This window comes from Homalodisca vitripennis, chromosome X (assembly GCF_021130785.1).
Source record: "Homalodisca vitripennis isolate AUS2020 chromosome X, UT_GWSS_2.1, whole genome shotgun sequence".
NCBI classification, from domain to species: Eukaryota; Metazoa; Arthropoda; class Insecta; order Hemiptera; family Cicadellidae; genus Homalodisca; species Homalodisca vitripennis.
The window spans coordinates 113,498,147-113,516,353 of NC_060215.1; the positions used below are offsets into that span (position 1 = coordinate 113,498,147).

An 18,207-nucleotide genomic window follows, 5' to 3' on the forward strand; every position below is an offset into this window, starting at 1 on the left:
CCTCTTTGACTTAATTATTTTAAATGGGTTGAAATTTTGGTTTGAAGCCCTTAATTTTTAAATTACTAAATCGCTTTACATTTCAACCATACATGGAGGTTATGCTCCTCTTTCCACAAAACGTGCATTATGAAAACCACTCGTAGTTCTTGTGCAACGAGACTAAATAATAAGTGTGAGAAATTGAGAAAAAACTATTTTGGTAACATTAACAATTTACTAACATAATATTTCAAACTCACGGACATTTTATTATACATATGATGATATTAACGTATGCTTAGATTAGGATGGTAGGGCCAGTTAGGTGACACAATTTGTAAGGCAGTGGTTGTCATATGTCTCATACATATTTGTCTTTCTCTTTTTCCCCTTATTTTCACATGTATGTAGAGTAGTTGTGTGTCCTTAGAAGAAATTAACAATTTTGGAAATATCAATCTAACTTTCTACCTGTTTTACTGGTTGAATGTAAGTACTTGATGTACTGTTTGTATAATAGATCATAGGCTATGTGATTTAAGGGCCACATAACAGCTAATACTGTTATGATTTTAGGTTATGAATGGGATTGTTTGAAATGATGAAATCTAAAGTAGCTTATATTTAATACACGAAAAAGTAACCAAGGTTTTGTTTAGATTGGTTTATAATATTTAAAAATTCTGATGGTATTTACTATAGCTGTTTAAAGACTTGTAGTAGTAAGTGAAACCTCAGTAAATGTAAAATTAATAGCAGGAGTAGCAAAATACGAGTTTCATATTACTAACCTATTGCTATCATCCTCCTGAACAAAAAATTCTGAGGGTGACAATGAAAAATAATAAAGGGTAATTGAGAACTTATGGCCAGAGAGGCAAAATACGATTTTCACACGTTATTGGTCTATTGCTATTGTTCTGAACAAAGCTGTATAGCCTACTCTAAAATACAAATATCAATTACCTATCACTAAAATATCAAATTCTAAATGGTCTGATCATAAATGCCTCTGGCCATTACTACTTATATTAGTTCAGGAGGTTGATTACAATGGGTATATAGCCTAATGTCAATTTCCCAAGTTCTAATGATGTAAACTTTTAAGAAAATTGAAAATAACGCAATAAAATGTAATTTTAACTTTCTACAAACGAATAAATTGTGTTAAAACAGTTGGGTAAACCTTAATAAGCGGCCTACACGCGTTATTCGTTTGTTTTTATCGAATTGTTCAATGTTTTTATCCAGAGGAATAATTCGATATTACAATTTGTTTAACTTGGCATATGATTTCAACTTATTACTTATTGTAGATTTAATGTAAACAATGGTATCAATTTACAAAATCGTGACCATGGAAAGGTATGTTCATTTTTTTTTCCTGAAAACTACAATTTTTCCTGAAAACAATAGTGAAGAAAAAATTCGTCGGCAACGAAAATCAAAGGAGTTACGATTTTTTTGAAATCCTCTGAAAACTCTGTTTTTGACAGTACCTCTGGCAATTTTACTGAAATGATGACGTTAATCCTGTCAACGATGCCTGCCCGCTGCGCAGTGCTGCGCACTGCTTGCTCTTTTAGAAAAAAAATTAACTCGAGCTTGCAAAAGTCGAATCCCAGATCACGTGATGCCCCTGATCCTTAACCCTCCAAGTGTTGTTCGACAAAATTTTGTCGGTTATTTTCCATCTTTAATGCAATAATGCCCGAAAGGCATCAATATAATACAATGATATACTTTCCCCCCAGTTTATATGCACCTGTGATAATAACACTTGGCTATAAATGCCCAACCCATGAAAAAAAGTCCATTTTTCATGGTCACGGTATTGTAAATAAATACCTAAACAATAAACAACAAGAAGAAACTAATATTTTGCGATTTTGAAAATGGTGATGAATATGAGGAAAATATATGAGATATTTCTCTAAAATGACAAGATTTGTTTAATTAGCTGCAACATTTGGGTTTGGCTCATGGTTACCTATAGGGAGAATTCTTTCCTCCATTTCACAAAAGCGGTTTCTTGTTGATATGAAGCTGGGCAAGTTATAAATATTGTAAGGTTTCTTTGATATCTAAGTCTAGGCCATAGGTTTTGTAATGTTAGTGTTAAGTTTATGTCTTTAAAATTTTAATGTACGAGATTCTTCTTGTTACGATTATTTATTATAACTCTTATTGTGTACGATTTCTACATATCGAAGTTGGATAATATATTACCATTCGATAAAAACAACTGAATAATGAATGTAGGCCGCTTATTAAAGTCTCCCGGAGTTTAATAAATAAGTAAAACTATGTAAACATTACTTCCACATTTCATATGTAGGTACAATCTACTTACAAATCATCTGTTAACTTCCGATTTCGATGACATAAAATATCTTTTTTCGATTTAAAAATAACAATTGCATGACAAATTCACTCTCACTCTGAAACAAATAGAACCAATTAAAAAAGAATAAATTAATTTCTAAAATTGTAACTGTTCACGTAATCCACACTCAAACACGTATCTTTCAAAAATAACTGATGGTATTACAGTTAACGTGCCGCAGTAACGTACGCCATGGTTATCCATGAGACAGTGAAGGCTGTTGTACAGGATGGTTGTTGATGCTGTATTTAGCTGTTCTGACAACATAAGACTCAGATAAGCTATTGGTTAAATAGATAATGCTTAAAATCGTAGATAACAAGAAGCACAGTGTATAAAAATAACTACTAAATGACATTTCCACATCAATTATTAAAAAGCATAGTTATTTGTCATTTGCAATCCCTAAAACCATATATAATATTGTTCAGTAGGACGAGCAGAATACATTAATAACATTGAAATTTTGACAACTCCGGCCTTCAATGATACCGAAACCCAATTGTATTTTATGAATTCTTTATTATATATATCAAAGCTTGTGAAATTCTTATTCAGACAAATAATTCTGTTCATGATTATTTTACTAATCAGAAGAATAATTCTATTAGAATTTACAAATCTAATTATCAAATCGTAATTAGTTCAACTTTTGAAAATAAGTAAGAAAATTTGTAACTTGTTACCCTAGATAACATAAAATGTTCAGACTATAACAAATTTCGACAATGTTTGTCCCACTGTCAATTATTGGTTTTAGTGGAGTTAACGGCTAGAGTTGACAATTTTATAATTTCAGTTATTAACATATTCTGTTCGTTCTCCTGAACAAAACTATATATGGTTTTAGGGGTTAATCACAAATAACTGTGCTTTTTAATATTGGAAATGTCATTTTGTGCTTATATTTTTGCACTGTATTTGCTATCTATAATTTCAGTCTCTTTTAACTGCACCCGATAGTTTATCTGAGTGTTTTTTGTTTTGTTATAAAACCATCCTGAATAGTAAGTAGTCTTTACTGCCTTGTGAATAACCATGGTGTACATTACTTAACTACTGTGGCACATTAACTCTAATACAATTTGTTTTTTTTAAATTATGTATGTGTTTGAGCGTCCATTATGTAAGGTGTAAAATATTAGAAAAATTAATTTAATAGTTTTTAATTGGTCATTTTGTTTTTGCTGATTGACAGTATGAGTTTGATGTCTAATCGTTTGTTTTTAAATCAGCAAACTGATATTTCTTTATGATCCAAAGTTACCAGGTGGTTTGTAAGTTGTATATACAAACGAAACTAGAAAGTTATAGATATGCAAGTTTTGCCCATTTATTAATTTAAATTAATGTTCTTTTTACCTCATTTATTCAATGTTTATCAGATTGTTCCAGCACCATGCACCACTGCGGTACACTACCATTAAATCAAAACATAGGTTTGTCATAGATAAACTAAGTTCAGTGACATCCTTTCCAGGTGCATGTCTGTACATTTCACAGTGAATTGGCCAGACTGATGAACTAATCAATCAATTAATCAACATTTTTATTGCCATAAAATAAAGATCATTGACAAAGTCTCATTACAGCTTTCATTATGAATATAGCCAAGTCAGTTATAAAACTGCATCTAAGTAAGTTACGTAAACATAAACCACAATACTCAAATTGGGGAATTTAAAATAAAATGTTTTTTTAATTGGAAGAACTCGTCCAGTGCATAAAATGGGTTATCTAACAGCCATAAGTAATATTTATTCAAAAATATTTTTTATTGTACTTTTGGACTAAGGGTAACAAATGGTTGTACACCCTCAGTGCAATAACAGAATGGCTTTCACGAGTTTTGCTCAATCTATTAAAATTAATAGATGCAGCATTTTTATTCCTGGTATTGTGGGAGTGTTTTTATACTGTTAGGCTTTACTAATTGAAGATTTTGAAAGATATATTTCATAAGATCAAAAAGATACAGGTTTATTATGGTCTGAATTTTACAAATAGTGAAAAGAGGTCTACAATGTTCAAGTGGCTGTGAGTTAGTAATAATTCTTATAGATTTTTTTAAGGATAAGAATATTATTAATTTTACTTGCATTACCCCACACTACTAGTCCATACCTTATAATGGATTGAAAAAAAAGGCAAAATAAGCCGTTCTCACATAAATTGTATTAACATAGAGTGTAAGCCGTCTGAGAAGATAAATCACTCTAGATAACTTAGTTGAAAGATAATTAATATGGGCATCCCAATTTAAATTTCTGTCAATAATGATTCCGAAGAATTTAGCATGATTCGATAGATTGCTTTGAGAGTTTACAGATTTTCTTAAACTGAACAGGATATTTTGGGTTTTAGATACATTTAGATGGAAACCATTGTTTTTAAACCAGCTTGAAGCTTCCAATAGAGTATTTAGTTCCTCAATGCTATTGACTGTATTTAAAAATGTTGTGTCATCTGCATACAAGATTGTTGTGGCAGAGACTGACAACAGCAAGTCATTAATACAGACCAAGAATAGCAAAGGACCTAGTATGGATCCCTGGGGGACGCCATATGTGACATTTACTTCCTGAGACCAGTTACCATTGTTATAAAACCTTTTGCTTTCTATTGCTTAAATAGGATTTTAGAAATGAGAGCTACCGCTCTGCCCAACCCATAGTATGATAATTTCATGGTAAGATCATTGATATAAACACAATCAAAAGCCCTGCTCAGGTCACATAAAGTGGCCTGAGCAATTGCCTTTTCTTCAAAGGCTTGCGAGACATCTCTAATTTGTCTAGGGCTTGAAAGGTAGATTTATTTTTCCTAAAACCGAATTGCATAGAATTTAGAAGGTTATTTGTTTGAAAATAATTAGAAATTTGTTTATAAACCAGGATTTCAAGTAGTTTACCGACAACCGGAACTATAGAAATGGGGCGGTAACTTTCGGGTTTATTTTTTGAACCCATCTTAAACACTGGACAAACTCTTGAAATTTTAAGTTCTTCAGGAAAAAGCTCTCATTCAAACAGAGATTAAAACATATTGTAAGAGGGACAACAATATCTTAACTATATATTAACAGATTCAATTATATCCTCGGGACTGATATCTGTCCATTCAAAGGTTTCTGGTGGTAGTTTAATTTTACATTTTTGTAAGCATTCTTTTGCAGCACAAGAGGAATTTCCCAAAGCGTCTTTAATTTCTGAGACAGAGTTAATGAAAAAATTATTAAAAGTATCAGTGGTAATGTTGATACTATTGCAATTAGCGCTTGAAAGACGAGTGTTGCTGTTGATAATTTTCCACGCAGCTTTACACTTATTATTGCTTAGATTTATATAATTTTCATTATGTTGATACTTAGCTGAAGCAATAGCTTCTTTGTACTTGTTTTTCAGTGCTAAAAAGTGCTGCCTTAACTTAACATCACTTTTTGATATACTGTGGTAATACAAAAGATTTGAGTTCATTTTAGCCAGATCGTGGTTATACCATTCATTTTTAATATTTTTGATTTTTTTAATCAGATTTTGTCAGTCTTTTAAAATATAATATAGTATTGTTAAGCACAGTCCAAATTTTGTTGAAAAGTAGGTGTGAACTATGGTTGTTTTGATAAATTACTTTGTCCCAGTCATAAGAGGCCAATTTTGTGCTAAGGTCATTCAGTGAGCGTTTAGGAAGCACAGTTATCAGGCTAGTAGTCATCTAACTGACTTTCTTGGTTTTTTTAAATTTGTGATATTCCCCAGATTTACAAGAATACCATTGTGATCTGAGAAGGGAAAATCTATAATTTGGCAGGTAGGATAACCTAAACAAATTCTGTTATTTGTAAAGACATTGACCAGGCAATTAGAAAGTCTTGTAGGGCTGCGATTCAGGTAGTAATAATTGTATTGTCTTAACAGATTTTGGAGAGCAAGAGCAGTTTCACTATTGGTTGTTACATCAAATTTGTAGTTTAGATCACTTCCCATCACTATAGTGTAGTTGCTCCAATTTGTAAAGTTGTTCAATAAATCTTCTAAAGATTTAAGAAAGATTTTGGGATCACCCGATGTTGAGTGATATATAGACACCACTATGATGCTTAATTCATCTATGAAGTTAACGGACACTTCAAAATGGAATTCAGCGCAGAAACGAATGATATCACAGGCCTGGCTACTAATGAGTTGTGAACAAACACGAGTGAGCCCTCTCTAATATGATTATTTCTACTGTATGCACTGGCACAATGATATCCAGATGGAAAGGCAAACAATGCTTCCTCACTCCTAAGCCAATGCTCCGTGATACAAACCAATTTAGGGTAATTTAAATCATGTAAAATACTTTCCAAAATTGTTATTTTTTATTTTTTATATTAATAAGGCCTTGAATATTAAGAAAGAATACTTTTAAATTATTCTCATGCTGATATGTATAATTTGGACTTATCATTTGAGATTCTATGTAATTTTTGTTGTGTTTTCCATTAGTTCTAAAAAACTTGATTCCCCAATGCTGTTATAAAGAAACTCTTGGCTGTCAATTGTGTTATCTATGTTAGCGACACTTGTGTCAGTACAATGATTTAAATTTAACTCCTTGTTGATCAAATAACAACTGTTCATGGATCCATTATCTATTGAGGAGGAGTCTTACTTTAGCACTATTTACTTTATTGGAACATGAAAGAGCACTTAGATCACTGGCACAGTTACTCTGCTTTAGCGCCTCACTGAACGTGAGGACGCCCGGCACAACTTTAATCTCATCACACACGCTTGATGACTCAGAGCCCGTCGGCAGTTGGTCAGCGACTAGTAGCATCTCAGTTGTAGATGGAATGGCCTCTGCTTCCTCCATGACCGCCTGCGCTGCCATCAGGTTGCTGTTGACCAAAGGAACACCACCATCACAATAGGGTGAAGAACTTGTCCCAGATCTTGTGCAGATTAGGTGCTTTAACCGTGCAACGAGATCTTCATGAGTAATTCCATTTTTAAGCTTTTGATTAGGTCTTCGGGCATATGTTACAATAGTTATTCTAGCATTAGTACTGTGCTGAAATTCCGTGATATTGTTAATAAAATGGCCCAATTTGACCCTGTTGCGCACACCACCAATTGGAGAACAAATAAGGTGCTGTAGTTTTCTTTTTTTGAAGATCTCGGTCAAGTGCTTGAAAGCAGTGTCATAATTACTTTTGGTTGGTTTACCAAAATAGCTGTTTTTGGTAATTAAACTAAACACAGATGCACCGTTTATATTCTCTTGTAAGGCTAAGTGGTTGGTGAGACACTGTGAGATGGTGGGCCTCCCAAAATGATTTCTAAACACGATTGCTACACCAGCAGTCATTTGATGAGGACTATTGAAGTCACCCGAGATGCTGTGAACAAAACCTACTTTCTTGTCATGTTTGTGTTGTTTGATCACACCTGCCATGTGTACCTCAATTATATTGATAGGGCGGTCAGCTACATATGACAATATATCTGTTTTTGAGACCATATCACTGCTCCCTTGTTGTAATGGTCCAAATGTCTTCTTCACAAAGTCTACAATCATATGTGCCAATCTCTTTTTTCCTCTGTAGTTTAAATGCATCCCATCATTCCAATCATTCAGGCATGTAGTTGTGTCCTCACTGTATTAGATGTTTGTGAGTCATGGTCATAGTTTTGTTTTTTATCTTCTCAAATATTTGTACATGTTTACGTATCGTGAGATGTTTTTTATTGTAACTTTAAACAAATCATTTAGATTAGTGCATAAATGTTTATCTACTCGATTGATTATGCCACTATGGTTATGAAATGTGTTGCAACAAAAGTAACTGTCTTTAGGAGAGTTGCAATTTAAAAGTTGAACAATTAATTACAGATTGATATAGGTTACTTTTTAAATTTTAATGGAGCTTTAATATTGAAATATTATTAGCTTTGTAATAGTTTGTTTGACCTAAAACAGAGTTTAATTTGTTTTAAATAGTGCACATCTTCATTGTGTATCTTTTATTGTCTGTAGTTTACTTTAATTTTTTCCTTTGAGTGAGTGTTCATAGACATAGACATTCTTTATTGCCATTAAACGTGATATGCAATAGGCAGAGTCAAATTACAACATGATTTATAACCAAATTACAATAGAATCTTCAATTGCAGGTTACAAGTTAGAAAATTAATTAAGAGTAAGTTTTACATTGCAAAAATATAAAAATATGAGTTTAAGGCACATACAAAGCGTCAACAGTTAAAAAGATCCTTAAAACTAAATTAAAATGGTAACTTAGCTTAAAATTTAAAAGTTGTCTCGTTAAAAGTGAAATTAAAAAACTCTTTTACATCATAAAATGGGTTATCCATTAACCAGTTATATATAACATTCTTAAATCTAGCACTGCTGATGTGATGAACAATTGGTGGGAGCCTGTTAAAAAGCTTTATGCTCATAACATTGTAGGAAGACATAGTTTTGCTTAGCCTATAGTGAGGAAAACTAATAGTGTGACTAGACCTGGTAAAATGGTTATGTACATCAGTAGCAAGGGAATGTTGAAATAAATTATTTTTCACATGACATAAACATACAAAGATATACAAGTAGATCACAGTCAAAATTCTCTCTCTAACAAAAAGTGGTCTACAATGGTCAGTTGAACCTGAGAAAGTATATCCTTAATATCTTCTTTTGTAACAATAAAACATTTAATAAACCTATACCATTACCCCAGTACAAAATACCGTACAATAGCACAGAGTGAAAAAAAGCATAATAAAAGTTGGTGGGTACAATTTCTCTTAATCTTCTAATCAGTACACTACTTTACAAAGTTTACTACAAACATGTTCTATATGTGAATGCCAAGATAATTTTGGGTCAATATAAAAACCTAACAATTTAATAGGTTGTACAAAGTCTACATTATTATTATTGAGAAAACTATTGTTTACAGAAAAGTTTATTATTTGAGTTTTTTCCACATTCAGTAAAAATTTATTTGTTTCATACCACTCAACTGCTTCACTTAGAACTGTATTTGTCATGTAATCACACACATTGAGATAACAGCTATTGGACTTAAAAAAAGTAACATCATCAGCAAACATAAGTGTACTAGCCGATACATTATCAGGAAGGTCATTAACCATTATCAAAAAAAGAAAAGGGCCCAAAACTGAACCCTGTGGGACACCATACAGAATTTGGGCAGCATCGGATAGAGAATCATTGACACAAATTTGTTGATAGCAGATATTTAAATAAGATTCAAAAAGTTTCAATTCAGTACCAGTAACTCCATAATGCTCTAAAGGATGCCACGGTCAACACAGTCGAAGGCCTTGCTTAAGTCGCACATTAGAGCTTGTGACAACTCGCCTTTCTCATAACCTTCAATAATTGAATCCACAAGGTCAACGACAGCGTCAACCATAGACATACCAGGCCTAAAACCATACTGGGTAGGAGCAAGTAACTGGTGAGACTCAAAGTAACTGCTGATTTGGTTCTTGATGACTGCTTCTACAATCTTAGCTGTGACAGGAACTAAAGATATGGGCCTATAACTAGCTGTATCCTCCCTGTTTCCTTTCTTAAAAATAGGTATAACTTTAGAAATTTTCAGCTGTTCAGGAAAAGTGCCTTCAAGCAAACACCTTTTTATACACTCGGTCAAGGGAAAGACAATGAATTATTACATCAGCAACGGATTTTATGAAGTCATTGGACATGAAATAGATATCTTTACTTTTAGATGGTTTAAGACTAATAAAAATTCTAAGGACCTCATCGGTAGTAACACTCTTCCACCTGAAACAAACATTAGGTCTGGGTATTTTCTTCAAGAGCACATCCGCTGATGTTGCTGCAGAGGGAATCTTCTGTCGCAGCTCCTCCACTATGCCCCCGTAGAAAGTAGTGAACTCCTCGAGAGAAGGTGAGATGACAGATTGAGAAGAAGAAGATCCAGTCAAAGATTTCACCACCTGCCATGCAGCTTTAGTTTTGTTGCCCGAAGTATCAATAAAATGTTCATTGGTGGATTTCTTGGCATCACGAATAGCAGATTTATATTGATTTTTTGCAGTGATGTAGGCCTGCTTGTCCACGGGTGATTTAGTACAGTTAGCTATAGTGTGCAAAGTCATTACATAATTCTTGAGTTCATGAAGTTCTGGCGAGTACCAACTACCAGTATTACATTTTTTAGGCCACCTCTTCCCGCACCTCTGTAGTTTGCATGGAAAATAGATCTCCATTAAGTTTAAGATTGCTCCAAAGAACAAGTTCCACGAGGATGTTGCGTCCTGACCGCTCCGAAGGAGCAACCAGTCAATAGTACTCATATGATCTATAAGTAGGCTGATTCTATTGGGTGAAAAAACTGTAAATGTTACCAAAGCAGGTACAACACCATCAGACTGTTCGCAGGAAACTAACTCAATTAAAATCACATGGTGATCAGATAGGGGGAGGTCTATAACACTTAATTTGTATTTTTCATGAGGGATGTTAGTCACCATAGTATCTAGACATGCTTCACCCCGAGTTGCCTTAAAGTTAGCACAGTGGCAACCAAATGACGTCACTAAAAAGCTGAATTGTTGAGCAACATTGTTATTGACCCTCAGATTAATATTCAGGTCACCAAAGAGAACAATCTTTGAGTTAAAATTTAATAAAAGGTTAAGAACACTTTCAAGTCCATTGAAAAATATTTTAACATCTCCAATAAAATTGTTTTTAAGCTTAAAATCTTAATAGCACAGGCTTCAAATTGCAGTTCAACACAATAATTTGAAACATTTATTAGTTCAAAATCAAGGTTCTTATTTAAGTAGATTGCAGCACCACCATGCTTATGGAATCTACGACAGTAAATACTGCCTATAATGTAACCCTCAGGTATATATAATGAACAATTACCTTCATTCAGCCAATGTTCTATGATACACACTATTGAAGGTCGTGTAGGACCACGAAGATATGTGTCAAGTTCATCAACTATATTAGTCAAGGTATTATTAGGCATTGTGTATTACTATAAAAAACAGTCATATTTTTATTCTTCGTGTTAAGGCAATTATCCGTTGCTACATCAGATACACCAACTAGTCCATTATGCCTACTTACGGTTATTGAGGCAGACTCATCTCTAGGACTGGACAAAGACGTGGGAAAGCCTATGTCCCACAATTCATCCTTTGATTGGACTCCAAAAAAGAAGCTGCAGTGGGGCTCTTACGAGAATACCTAAATCGACTTACAAAAGTCCCTGCTGGCCAAAAGTCGGGATCGAAAACTTTCTTCCAGAGAGACAGGGGAACTCCAATTTTGAATGAACTGTAACCTGGATATTTTTTAATTTCGTAACCTCATAATTTCCGGATTCATTGTCCAATAAATATTGCTTCAAGACTCCACATTCAACATCTTCTACAAATCTAGAAACAAAGACGAACCTATGTTTCTCAACAACTCTAAGTTTATTATTATCCACAGACGCACGGCCAGTTAGAGAAATAGGCCTTCGACCAGTAGCACTCTATTTTGCTTTTGGACGGATTTACGTTTCTTGTAAGTTACCTCAGTGAAACGATCATTATTTACATTTTCATGTTCCACTTCCAAGTCACCTGGTACGCATGTCGGGGTTCCACACACTTCGTCATAGTCAGCGGAGCTTCCATGTGTAGCTTGCAAAGATGTAGGGGCAATGGTATTAACATGCAGCCCCACGTTCCTCTTCTTATTTACATGGTTGATTACAGCTAAAGATCCCTTATTTGATGGGGATTTTTTGTTTGTAGAGAAGATTGATGGTAGTACTACCGAGCGTCTGCTATGACTGTCAGACGGAATGTCGGAATTAAGATCTACGGCCGGAGTCAAAACATGCCTGTTATTCCTAACCTCGAAAGTTTTACTATTGTCATTCATATCAGCACTATTTTCTGAGGAAAAACTGTCAATGTTTTTCTTATTGGATTTAAGAGCACTAGCATAAGAACTTTTATTGCGATTATTAGTAAGAATGTCACCAATAGTCTCTGTATGGTTATTGAGGGTTGCGACAAGTTTAATGTTCTCAGCTTTCACTAAATTTAGCTGGCTACAGAGTTCACGTTGATTTTCAGTTAGTTCAAAAATCTGATCAGTCAAAATTTTAATGTGGGCAAAACAGTCACACGATTCATTGTTAATAATATCTTTAACAGATTCGGCATCTGGCTTACTTACTTCGCGATCACTTTGGACCGGTTGTCGACTGCAACTGTCACTTACAAAATTCGATGTTTCACCTTTAGCATACGAATAATCAGTTTTTGATTTTCTAGCACATTCAAAATGAAACCATTTTGCACAGTGACCTTCACATAAAACTCCACCAGAAGAATGTGTAACCTTTTTAGGGCAAGCCCCACACACCGGGTTCCTACTAGCAGGCGCCATCTTGCCTGATGCCATATTTACATTAGTTACAATACGGTAATGTCTGATTCAAGTTCTGGTGTAAACAACACTTAAGGTGATGAATCAATCTAAACACACCCTCACTTCTAATAGGCCTAATCTGTAAATTCTTTACTCCAAATCAGTTTCAAGTTCTTATTACAGCAGATGTTTTGCTGATCAAACTATGGATGATAACAACCTGAAATATTGAACAATTTTCATTACAGAAACGTATCTGAAACTCTCTTAAACCTTTTATAAATGGTGAAAGGTGATATAAAAACGATCATAGAACTGATCACTTTACTAAAAGAAGTGTGAAATATTAACTAGATTGACAACACAACATCATCCAGCTTACTCTGCCCATGAACTCTATTCGAGCTACTGCAGTGTGCATCGTCATATAAAACATTCATTTAACGTTATCCATATACCAGTATTGCACACTCTGACCGCTAGATTATATGGGCATAATCATTTCCTATTTTTGTACAAGCAAGCGGATGCTCAAGGGACCATCAAGGAACATTGCAGCAGATGCCCTTAGAATGAGTAGAACGGAGATCCGAAAGGTGACTGGTTTTATTACAGGTCATTGGATATTCCGAAGTCACCTGAACAGAATAGGTATTCCAGTTCAGGAAACACTGTGCAGGAAGTGTGGCGAGGCTGACGAAACAGCCAAGCACGTCATATTTGAATGTTCGACATTACAGAGCAAACGCTCAAGATCCCTAGGTGTTTCTATGCATACGGAAGAGGGGTTGGAACAGGAAAGGATTGTTCAGAAGATCTCATGGTTTTGTAAAGGCCTGGGATTTGATACAGCTTAAACCTGGGAGAGGGTGCACAATAAGCTGGATGGCTGAGAGGCAACTACCAGGCCTAGGAAACCTGGCCCTCTGTTACAAAAAAAAATTTCCTATTTTCTGCCCTTTCTACGATAACACAGCCCACTAGCTTATTCCCCCGTCTTCTCTGTGTACCAGGAAATGGTTTTATCTGTGTCCCACCTGTCTTCATCTCTATTTATCTCAATCCCCCTGAACCCTAGATCTGGGAATTTCTACAGTAGCAGGCATTATTTTATATTTTGCAAGAGTTTTTTAGAAATTCATTATAAATATTTTAAAACTCAGTCCATGAAGTATTAGGTGTTGCTGTCTTCATAACATTTTGAAGTTTATTTATATAGTAATAAACATTCAGACATCATATTAAATATTAATTTTATAAGGTTGGATGTATAACTTTAACATTTGTAAACAAAAACTCCAAGTTTGGCAAAAAAGTTTGAGATAGAAAAATTGGTGTATACAACTTTACAAAATAAAAACTTCCATTCCTTTTCCAAATTTTGAACCCCCATCAACTTAAAGCTTAAGAGATCAATAAAGTGCAAATATAATAAAATTTTTCAATGGTTACTTATTTTTCAAAAACTAATATTGTGTATGTATTGGTAAATAGTTGAATTAAAACTGTGCAGTGTTGAAAATTGTACAGTGAGATTGCAGAAATAGTGGTAATACGTCATAATCTCTAGCCAATTCAAACTAAAATTGGTACTGAGACAATAGTTACACATCACTTGGATACGTTCTCCACCAACAAAAGTCTAGTTTCTCAACCAATAAAAGATTTCAAGATGGCAATTACCCATATTTGTGTAAAATGAAAACATTGAAATTTTATGAACATGCATTCTAGAAAATAATAAGTTTAAATTAGTATCTGGACAAATGACTAGTTATAAGTATCAAAATTCTGTTACCCATACAAATCTTCAATCGACCATAATCAATAATCAATTAAAAAAAAAAACTGTATGTTTATTTTAATCTTCATATGTTTCAAGATTATTAAGAAATAGCAATGGATTTGGATTTTTTGTATGAGATTAATCCAATATATATAGAATTGTTATTACGACAGTCATAAAACAATTTTTAAAACTACGTACATTAAGAGGTCAAATTTCCCTTTTGGTTTACAAGAAAGCCTGTTGCTTGGAAGAAAGGTAGATTTCACATGTGCTGTTATCTCAATTTTATAGAGTCAATGTTCTTTTATGTTTCTAAAACTTTTTAACAGCCGCTATTTTGAAATCATAAGGGTTATAGAAAATATAAGAATAGCAGTAGCTTTATATTGCTTAAAAATTTTGTCTGAATTCTAAATTATGTTGTAAAATAGCCCAGACCGAAATTTTGCACAAATGCGAATGACCACCATCCTGAAACTTTTATTGGTTGTTACTAGCTAAAGAACTAATCCAAACAATATATAACCTCAGTTTGAATTGGCTATATATTATGCCACCATTGTTCTTGCAATGATATTGTATATTTTTCAAAGGTTTGTACTGCCGTTATCTGAAAAACTACAAAAAAATAAAACACGTAATAAAAGTTTTGAATTACCTAAGATTTCTAAAATACTCCTTTGTTTTTCTTTACGATGAATACTAACTGAGATATAAGTAAATGTGTTAGTAAACATAATTTCCTCTCCCCCCTGGACATTGTCATTCGGGCTATGGCCAGGAGGAGTGCCTACTGTCTTCAGCAGATGGGACTCTGGTCGGACTGCAGCAGTGGGCACTGTAGAATTAGCACCCTGATTTAGGAGGATGCTCTGCATATGATCTGTGATCAGATGCCACAAAAGTTTTCCTTTGACAAACCCTTTAGGATTGTTGTACCCTCTAGGGATGATTGGTTAGAAGGAAGGAAACCTCTTTCACCAGTGGAGCTTGAATGGTTCACAGACGGCTCTAAAACAAAAGCGGCACAGGCACTGGAATTCTGGGAGTGAGATTATGTAGGGAGCTGGTGGTCCCTATGGGTCCGTATCCGACAGTTTTTCAGGCGGAGGTCGCAGCTATTATGGAATGTGCTCGTGAGAATCTTTGTCTGCGATATAGGAGCAAGACGATTAATATTTTCACGGAAAGTCAGGCAGCGATGATGGCGCTGGACTCTTATGTGATAAAATCCAAACTAGTTTGGGATTGCTATCAAGCCATTTCATCCCTTGCCAGAATCAACAATGTGACCGTTTGTTGGGTTCCTGGTCATGAGGGGATCCCTGGGAATGAAAGAGCTGATGCCCTGGCCAACCGGGGCTCAGCGACAATTATGACGGGCCCTCAACCGTTCTGCGGTGTTCCAAGTTGTGAATCCTCTAGGGCTGTCTCAAAATGGGTTCGCGTGGAGCATAAGAGAAGGTGGAGGTTGCATGCGGGCTTGAGAATGAGCAGAATGGTATTACAGTCGCCTTCCTCCAGGGTGGCGTCGGACCTTCTCTCATTAAATAGATCAATGTCTTCTCAGGTTATTGGTCTTATCACGGGGCATGGTCACCTGAGGAAGCATCTTCACAGAGTCGGCATCCTTCAGGAGGATCCGCTCTATAGAATTTGTAATGAGCAGGATGAAACTGCTTTGACTGCCCTTCAATAGCAAGGGAGCGGTATGCCATCTTTGGTAGTTTGGACAGGGGTGGTGAATTTCCCCAGGAGGACCTAATAGGTTGTTTTCGGCGGTTTGTGGAACTGCTGAAATCATAGACTAGTAGGCCTCATGGTGTGTTTCCGGGGTGCGCAAAAAGCCCTTGAGGCCTAAGTGCATGGCAGTAGGCCGCCCCAAGGGAAAAAAAGAAAAAATAACATAATTTCTGGTTGATTGTAACAAAATCAATTTAATGTTGAACAAACAAATGAATGTTTCTTAAGATTTTTGTATCTAAGGTTTCAAGATGATCAAAGTCAAATCATCTTTATTTACATAAACTTTAAGTTTAGTAATTGTGTCAACAAATAAAGGTTTAGGTCTAGTTGTCTTGTTGGTCTTAGGTCCTCCTTCTGTAGAATTCGTTTAGCGAGTAAAATGGTTGATCCAGTAGCCAGTTCTTGAGGGTTTGTCTGAAGTGTTTCTGGTCTATCTTTTTCAAGTCTTCAGGAAGTGCGTTCCACATCTTGGCGCCAGCATAGCTTGGATTCTTTTCAGTTGCTGTGAGCCTATTTTTTGTGTTATATTGATGCATTTGTGCATAGGTCCTTGCTGCCTCTGGTGCTTTGATGTGAACATGCATCACAGATTCGAGGATGTATAAATTTACAACAGTTAGTATTCTAAGTTGTTTAAAGGAATCCCTGCATGTTTCCCTGTATTGAAGACTTCCCCGAATTCTTATAGCTCGTTTTTGCAGCACCAGTAACCTTTGTATGTTTCCTGCTGTGGTGCCTCCCCATACAATGATTTCATATCGGAGGTGTGTCTCAAGCAGCGCATAGTAGGCAACTTTTACTGTAACTAAGTCACCTATGCTTTTCACTCGTCGTATTACATACAGTGCTGTGCTGATTTTTTTTGCACACAGAATTAATGTGTGGAGTCCATGAGAGGTCATCGTCTATGGTTATACCTAAGTATTTAGTGGAAGTGACTTCTTCTATTCAGTTAGCCTCCCTGTATCCTCTTTGTATTTTCCTAGTACTAACTGTTTTGTTTTTCTTTCATTGACAACCAATTCATTTCTGTGGCAATATTGAATGGCCATGTTGAGTGCTATAAATGTGTTTACTTCGAGATCTTTTGGTAATTTTTCCCCTAGTAATAGAACTGTGTCATCAGCACACATAAGTCCTTTACTGTAGTCTTGTAAATAGTTAGGAAAGTTATTTGAGAAGAAGATGAAGAAAACTGGACCCAATACTGATCCCTGTGGGACTCCGCGTGAGACAAATTTAGGTACTGATCTAATCTTTTTTATACTCCCTCTGCTTGTGTGATTTATTTCAACCACTTGGCTTCATCCTGTCAGGTAGCTGGTGAACCATGTTTTTGAAATACCTTGTATGCCAAGTGTTGACAGTTTCTCAAGGAGTTGTTTATGAGAGAGGCAATCGAAAGCCTTACTGTAGTCTAGTAAAATAGCTGTACATGTATTGCCTTATTCAAGTTGGTCTATTATGAACTCCGTAAGACTAATCGAGGCTGTTGTTGTTGATTTTCCAGCTAAGAAGCCATGTTGGTCAGGTGTTAGTAAAATAGTAGAGTAGTAGAATAGTAAAATGATAAGAGTTTTTAAATATTTGGAAGTGTTACGAGTATCACTTGCCAACCTTCATAGTCATCATACCATCAATGTTGTACAAATTAACCGTCTAAACTAAAAATGCATATTTTGTTTGACATTTTGAAATAAAACTACCTCCCTCTCAAGAATACTTGTACGGATCATATTTGAGGTGCCAGAATTGTTTTTGTTTTCACTGAACAAACTGTTAAAAAAAGCTGATAACTTAGAATACGTGGAATTTAACAGACTTTAGTTATGCGTCATTTTTAACATTTCTAATGGTCAAGAGGTCAAAA

At 34.9% G+C, this 18,207-nt stretch overlaps 1 protein-coding gene across 1 annotated transcript in view; it reads left to right on the plus strand.

The window, feature by feature from the left end:
• Positions 1-333: 333 nt before the first annotated feature.
• LOC124369798 (mitochondrial import inner membrane translocase subunit Tim17-B-like) overlaps positions 334-18,207 on the plus strand; it is a 34,655-nt gene continuing 16,781 nt past the window's right edge. Inside the window, exon 1 of the mRNA XM_046827900.1 lies at positions 334-471. The gene's annotated coding sequence lies outside the window, so the exon portion shown is untranslated. The remainder of the gene's footprint in view (positions 472-18,207) is intronic.